A 7450-nucleotide genomic window follows, 5' to 3' on the forward strand; every position below is an offset into this window, starting at 1 on the left:
ACTCAGATTATTTTTAGTAGAAAGAGAGGTGATGTAGAGAGAACATATATTTCAGTAGAAAGCCATATTGTGCGCCCCATATTAGATTCTTGTCCTGTTTAACGTCTTTAGGGTTTCGTTATCTATTGATGTCTATAAACTGGACTGGTTCCTGATGTTTCTAGTTTCCTCCAGTATCTGGCTGCAACTCTCCAAACTAACACTTTCAATTTTCTCCTACCCTTCTTATTGGAATCACGAAGAACAAAACTGCCCTTTGCCCAGAAATCCTGCAAACTGAAGCTGGACGACCTGAAATACTCATCAGCGAGATTACCACAAAGCCCAGGTGCGAAGGACCCTCATGCCTGTTGCTGCACGGGCCACCCAGACATCACCAGAGACCAAACTACAGAAGATGCTCGGAGCCCAACATCTACAAACCTGCCCCGCCACAGCCCCCAGGCTCAGAAACTGGTTTTTAGTCAGCTCCAATGATTAGCTTTTTTTTTTTTCGTTTGTTTCCATAGAAATGCCTCTTCAAAGCATTATGGGACAACACACCAACCCAGTTTCTGTACCGTGGAGCTTCTTAGGGAAGTTTCAGACTAGGAAACAATGGGGCTCAGGACACATCACCCCAAAATATGACTGTAGGAGACCAGAATACACCACCCCTAAATATGACTGTAGGAGACCAGAACACGTCACCCCAAAATATGACTGTAGGAGACCAGAATACGCCACCTCAAAATATGACTGTAGGAGACCAGAATATGTCACCCCAAAATATGACTGTAGGAGACCAGAATACGTCACCCCAAAATATGCCATGTTGACATGTTGATTACTTTGAGCTAAAAGCAACTGAGAACCAGCCAACAGAAAAAAAGCTCTTCAGCTCCCTAAAATAAAGTATAAAACTCTCTTTTCTAAAGAAAATTGACATCTGTAAAGGACATTTTCATTAGCAATGGTCTGTGTGCCAGGAAGAGAGCCGCGCCAAGACGCATTTTCTCACCATGAGACTGATAGCTGCACCACGAGGCAGCCTTTATAACAGACGTTTCCTCCCTCACCTTCTCCTCATTTGTCTCTACCGCTCCCCAGAAGCCCAGGCCCCCTTTCCTTTCTGTCGCTGCGGACGGACATCTGCACTGCTCCCATCTGGCTACTGCTGAGTCTCCTGTTTTTATGGCACTTCCGGGCGTAGGCACAGCCTTAAAACTGTTGTCTCTTGTGAGTCTGTCTTTTGTCAATCTTTTATTGGCAGCCTAAGAACCCAATAGGGAAGAGGGAGGCAACTTTCCCCTCCCCTCTCCACAGCTTGCTCTTTGGGGAACCCGATTTAATCTCCGAGGCCCACGGAATCTTCCGGCCACTGTCCATCTAGTGTTCCCCATGTCCCCTCCACGGTCCCTGCTCCATGAGACCTGCCTTCCGTGCCCTTGCTCTGGCCCCAGCTGGGCCCTTCCTGCCACCTGGTCTCTCCAGGCCTCGCTGGAGGCCACCACTGGGACGGCGTCTTTTCTCTGTCCAACTCCCTGAGAGGTGCCTCTGCAGACCCTTCCGCGCAGACTGATGCCCCCCGACCTTCTGTAGCACCCACGGCCAGGTCCAGGGCTGGGGCCCGGGTCTCGCCTCTCCCGGTGGGGCTTCTTGTTCAACACGTGTCTGGTTTCTCTCCCTAACTGGGGGCTATGCGGCCCAAGCAGTCCCCAGGTAGAGGAGCTGCTGGAGTGTGAGGAGCAGTCTGTTTGTTTTCCAGGATGCAGGGGCTGTGGAGGAGGCGCCAGGCGGGAGGTGCTGGGGGAGAGGCGTGCTGCCCATCCCGGCCTGTGCCCAACCCTGACCTTCAGTGTCCAGGTTCCCGATCCTCTTCCTGAAAAGAGGGGTGTGGCTTAGACCAGGCTTCTTCCCCATTTGCGCCATGGCCCCTGTAGCAGCCTGGGGAATCTCAGACGCCTTGTCCGGGAGAATGTTTTAAATACATGAAGCAAAATACACAGGATCATGAGTTACTGAAACATAGCCACTCTAGTGGGTTGGATGCAGCCTCCCGGAATGAGCCTCAGAATGTGATGTTATTTGGAATCAGGGTCTTTGCAAACACCACTTAGGTAAGGGTCTCAAGATAAGATCATTCTGGATTTTCCAGGTGGGCCCGATAGCCAAGGACAGGTGTCCGTCTAAGGGACAAAAAAGGAGAGACACACAGGGACACAGAGAAGGCCATGGGGAGATGGTGGCAGAGACTTGGTGGTGCATCTGCACTCCCGGGAACCACAGGATGGCCGGCAGCCCCCAGATCCTAGGAGGGAGATGAGAGGCGAGCCCCCTCTCAGAGCCTCTGAGGGAACCCGACCCTGCCCACACCTGGCTTCAGATTTCCTGCCTCCACAACCATGAGACAACACTCTCTATTGTTTCCAGCCACTTAATTTGTGGTCATTTGTAACAGCAGCCTGAGAAAACTTAAAAAGTGACCCTAATATTTAAAAAGCAAAGCTGGGAGGTGATCATATGTGTGCTCATTTGTTCATACATTAAGTCATAAGCCTGAGAGCAGATCTAAATCACCGCCCTAATTGCAACTGAGCGACAAGCACAAACCACTTTTTAAGATGCTGCAGCAATTACAGGACACCACGAAAATATCAGTGGCTCCCACTGGTGAGGTCACAGGTACTGCTATGACTGTAGTTTGCTGCCTACATTCAAAACTGGAGGAAATGCTGAAATTTGCTTTGAGGTTAATACAAGGTACCATTTTTCCCCATCCAGGCTCACAGCACCCTGGACTCTCTACCCCTGGCTTAGATGGTCTGGAAGGGCCCTTCCGGCATGAATGTTCCATGGTCCTAGGTGTCTGGGGGCCGTGTCTTGTATTTGCAGCGGGCCTGAGCCACCGGCAGACCCAGGCAAAGGACGGTTTGGCCGCCCCAGTCCCAGCTTCGTGGTCATAGCTGGAGTCCCCACTCCCGTACTTTGCAGCTGTGTGACCTTGTACAAGTAGAATAGCCAGTTGAAGCCTCAGTCTCCTCATCTGTAAATGGGCATAATTATAGTATCTACCTCAATGGCCTATTGTGGGGATTACAGGGAAAAAATGTAAACTTTTTAGCCAAGTACCAGCTCACAGCCACCATGGGCTAAATGTGAGTTATTACAGGAAACATTAAAAAACAAGAGTTGGGCTGGATTATCTTTTTCTTCTTTGGGTCTCTGATGTGCAGCTTGTCCAGGAAAGGAAAGCACTTTGGATGAGCAAGTGTTTAGCCTGCAAAGAAATACTGAGCACAGAGTGGACTGCCAGGGGGCAGGCAGGAAGTCTGTGAACGTGTGCATATGTCTGTCTGAGCCCACTTTGGTATAAGCTGTCTTACACTCAAACGCCAATGAGCAGAGGGATTTTTTTTTTTTTTTTTGAGACGGAGTCTCGCTCTGTCGCCCAGGCTGGAGTGCAGTGGTGCGATCTCGGCTCACTGCAAGCTCCGCCTCCCGGGTTCACGCCATTCTCTTGCCTCAGCCTCCTGGGTAGCTGGGACTACAGGCGCCCGCCACCAAGCCTGACTAATTTTTTTGTATTTTTAGTAGAGACGGGGTTTCACTGTGTTAGCCAGGATGGTCTCCATCTCCTGACCTCGTGATCCACCCGCCTCGGCCTCCCAAAGTGCTGGGATTACAGGCGTGAGCCACTGCGCCCGGCCGAGCAGAGGGAATTTTTAGAATAAAATACCTTCTGCACGACCCACAGAGAAGGATTTTCGAGGCATCCTGTGTAACCCACTTAAGAAGGCAAACTTCTAAGAAAGCCATTGTGTGTTTTCGTTATACATGAGTGGATGTTGCCAGCTACAAGTGTGTTTTGTGTATTTGTTAAAGAAATCTGGGCAGAACATGGAAGTACTAAATACTGGTAGGAGTAAGTGATCACTCAGCCTACTTACTGGTGATAAAACATCACATTTAGAAAACTTTCACCACATTCAGATACAAATAACACAGGAATTCCAAAGAAAAGTAGGCATTATTGTCATTTAGTAACTCATCTCAGCTTTTTTTCTTTTTTTCTTTTAAAGCAAAATCACGAGGAAATAACATACAGATATTTAAAAAGGTTGCCTTAGCCCTCCCCACACTGGAAAACAAAGGCAAGCCGCAAAATGGCAGCTCGTTATATGAAACACACACCAAAAGTATTTTTTGTGTATTTTTTTGAGACAGAGTCTCGCTCTGTTGCCCGGGCTGGAGTGCAGTGGTGTGATCTCGGCTCACTGCAACCTCTGCCTCCCAAGTTCAAGCGATTCTCTTGCCTCAGCCTCCTGAGTAGCTGAGACTACAGGCACCAGACACCACACCCGGCTAATTTTTGTATTTTTGGTGGGGACAAGATTTTGCCATTTTGCCCAGGCTGGTCTCAAACTCCTGATCTCAAGTGATCCACCCGCCTCGGCCTCCCAAAGTGCTGGGATTACAGGCGTGGGCCACGGCGCCTGGCCTTAAAGGATGTTTTGAAGACTTTTTCTGACTTTTTGCCAACCCAGGGTTCACCGTGTATGCGATGTCACTTTGGTGTGCTCGGAATCTCAGGGTTAATACCGCCGTTGGTCAACGGCAGGGCCTCGTCCGGGTTCTGGAGTGGGTGTGCGGCTCCTCTCTCGGCCCTCAGCCTCTTCTCTTCTCTCCACTTTAGCTGTGCCTTTCACATGTGCTCGGTGTTATCAATCCATTCTTGGACCTGGGTGGGGCATGCCCTATAAATAAATACTAAACCAGGCATCCTTGCCCCAGTGCATACTTCTGACAGATGCCATCAGCTTCCACCCACGCCTCGGGCAGATGCCTGCCTAGCTGCCATCCCTCCTGCCCTGGAGATACCTACCAGATACTAAGGAGCCGGGTTTCTCCCCAGGGCTCCTGGCTTTCCCAGCTCTGGAACAGCACCTGGGACCCGAAGGCATCGTGTGTGAGGACACTGAGTGGGTGCCAGGCACTCTCCCAAGCCCTTCGGATGGCACCTCACTGACTGTTCTCCAAGCCTCTGAGGCAGGAACTATTATTACCCTACTCTGCAGATGGGTAACCTGAGGCTCCGAGTGGTTAAGTGACTTGCTGGAGTAAATGGGGAAGAGGAGATTTGAACCCCAGCATTCTGACTTCCACACTACCCCATTAACCACTGTGCCAGACCAGCTCCTCCATGCCACTGGCCTTCAGGATTTGGAGACAGCTACCTGTTCACTGTAGCTTTCACGAGAAGGACTGCAAGGCAGGGCTCACATCCCTGGCCATTCTCGGGTGGCTGTGGCGCATAGACAAGCCCCACTCAGGTCCGCCTTCCACTCACCCCAGGCAACCTCTGACTGACAATAGGCAGCTGCCACACTGCAGCCTCTGGCACCAACTTTTTATCTTATTTTATCTTATTTTTTGAGAGAGTCTTGCTCTGTTGCCCAGGCTGGAGTGCAGTGGCATGATATCAGCTTGCTGCAACCTCTCCATCCCAGGTTCAAGCAATTCTTGTGCCTCAGCCTCCCGAGTAGCTGGGAGTACAGGTGCCTGCCACCATGCCCAGCTAATTTTTGTATTTTAAGTAGAGACTGGGTTTCACCATGTTGGCCAGGCTGGTCTCGAACTCCTGACCTCAGGTGATCCACCCACCTCGGCCTCCCAAAGGCTGTGAGGGATGACAGGCGTGAGCTACCGTGCCCAGCCAACTTTTTATCTTATTTTAAAAACTACATATGTAATGCATACATTCATATATGGCAACATTTCAAACACCGTGTCCTGTTCTTAATGCAATGCTTTTTAATCTTTTCCTGAATGAATCCAAAGAGGGGTGGCTCAGCGCTCAGTAAGTGCCAGAGGCCACGCGCTTTGTTTACTCCTCCCCGAGAGCTAAGGCTAAACAAATAAACAGCAACGACAGCAACAAAAAACAAAACAACAAAAACGAAAGCATTGCGTTAATGAGCCTGAACCATTTCCAAATGTCCAGGCAGTGGATAAACAGATGGCAGCATCTTTGGAAGCAAATGATCTCTGGTCAGAAGTTTGGGGTGCATTGCTTTTCCCTGCACCCTTGCTGGTTGAAGATCGTCTACCTGTCCCCTGTTTATGTAGCAGACGTGTGCATACTACATGGGCTTATCTCCTAGCGTCCAGACCAAAATACAAGCTGAGCAAAGGTAATCATCGCTCCCCAAGTCCAAGCCCCGGGAAAGGCAGGGGCCGCAGGAGGAGGCGGCCCAGGAGCTAAGGTGGCGTGAGGTGTCTCCCTCCAGACCAGCCCGGGCCATTTCTTCCCGGGCTTTCTCTACCTGGGACCGCTCCGGAGACAGGCCGGGAGCCGTCGACAGACAAACTCAGAGCCACAGGGAGCTGTCCCTCGGGAAACCATCGAAACCGCTTAGTAACCAACTCCATGGGTCAAGGCCCCCGCGCAGATCCTTCTCCCTGTCCAGGGGAGGGCCTGGCTCTGGCTCCTCCGGGAAGCTGAGGCCTCGGGATTGGCACAGCCCTGCAGGTCGGAGGGAGCGCGCGGGCGGGGAGGAGCTTGCTGGCGATTTCCACCTGCACCCGCGCCCCGCACCCCGGCCTCTTCCCGGGGTTACCCTCCCAACGGCCCTCGGAGCCCGGGGTGGAGAGCGGACAGCAGGAGGAGGGCCCTCTCGGAACCCCTGCGGGTCTGTCTTTGGCGCCAAAGGCGGCCGGCGCTGAGGGCAGGACCCGCGTCTCCTCGCAGGCTCGACTCTGGCCGCTCCAGCCTCTCGCGAGCGCCAAGTCCCAGGGGCCGATCCAACTCCGAGGGAGCCCCTGTGTCGCCTTGTCCCAGCTCGTCCCCGATCGCCCTCCCCTCACCTCCCAGCTTCCGAGCTGCGAGCCCAGGTGCCTGCCCAGCGCTGCGCTCCAGCCCCCGCCCGCGGAGCCGAACCCCGCCCCGGCCCTGGGCCTCCTACCTGCAGCCGTCGCAGCGCCGGGCATCGGCGTCCGTCCCGGCTGGCCTGGCGCGGGCCCCGGCTTCGCTGCGTCCCCTTCGCGGGCGCGCGAGCCTCCGGGCAGATGCGCGGGCGGGGAGGCAGGGCGGGCGGCCCGGCCCGGAGGCGGGTTATATGGGCGCGGGGAGGGGAGGCGCCGCGGGGAGTAGGCGGCCGCGGGCGTTAGCGCCTTTTTAGCCGGGCGCGCGGGAAGGCAGCGCGGGCCACCGAGTCGCGGCGGGGCCAAGGTCTCCTCCCGGCGCTCCGCCTCTCCAGCTGGCCGCGTCCAAGTCGGGGTCCCGGGCGCGCTCTGCCCCGCCTCCTTCCCGCCGCCGTTTGGCGCGCGTAGCTCCTGCCGAGCCCGGCGAGGCCGCCCACGCAGGGCCGAAGCAGGTCCGGCGCCAGGGCCCCTCCCGCGGGCCAGAACCGACCGCGATCTTCGGCAGGGCTGGGGACGCCGGTGCCGACTCTGCGCCCGACTCCAGCGT

The sequence above is a fragment of the Pongo abelii genome, chromosome 1 (genome assembly GCF_028885655.2).
Source record: "Pongo abelii isolate AG06213 chromosome 1, NHGRI_mPonAbe1-v2.0_pri, whole genome shotgun sequence".
Classification (NCBI taxonomy): Eukaryota; Metazoa; Chordata; class Mammalia; order Primates; family Hominidae; genus Pongo; species Pongo abelii.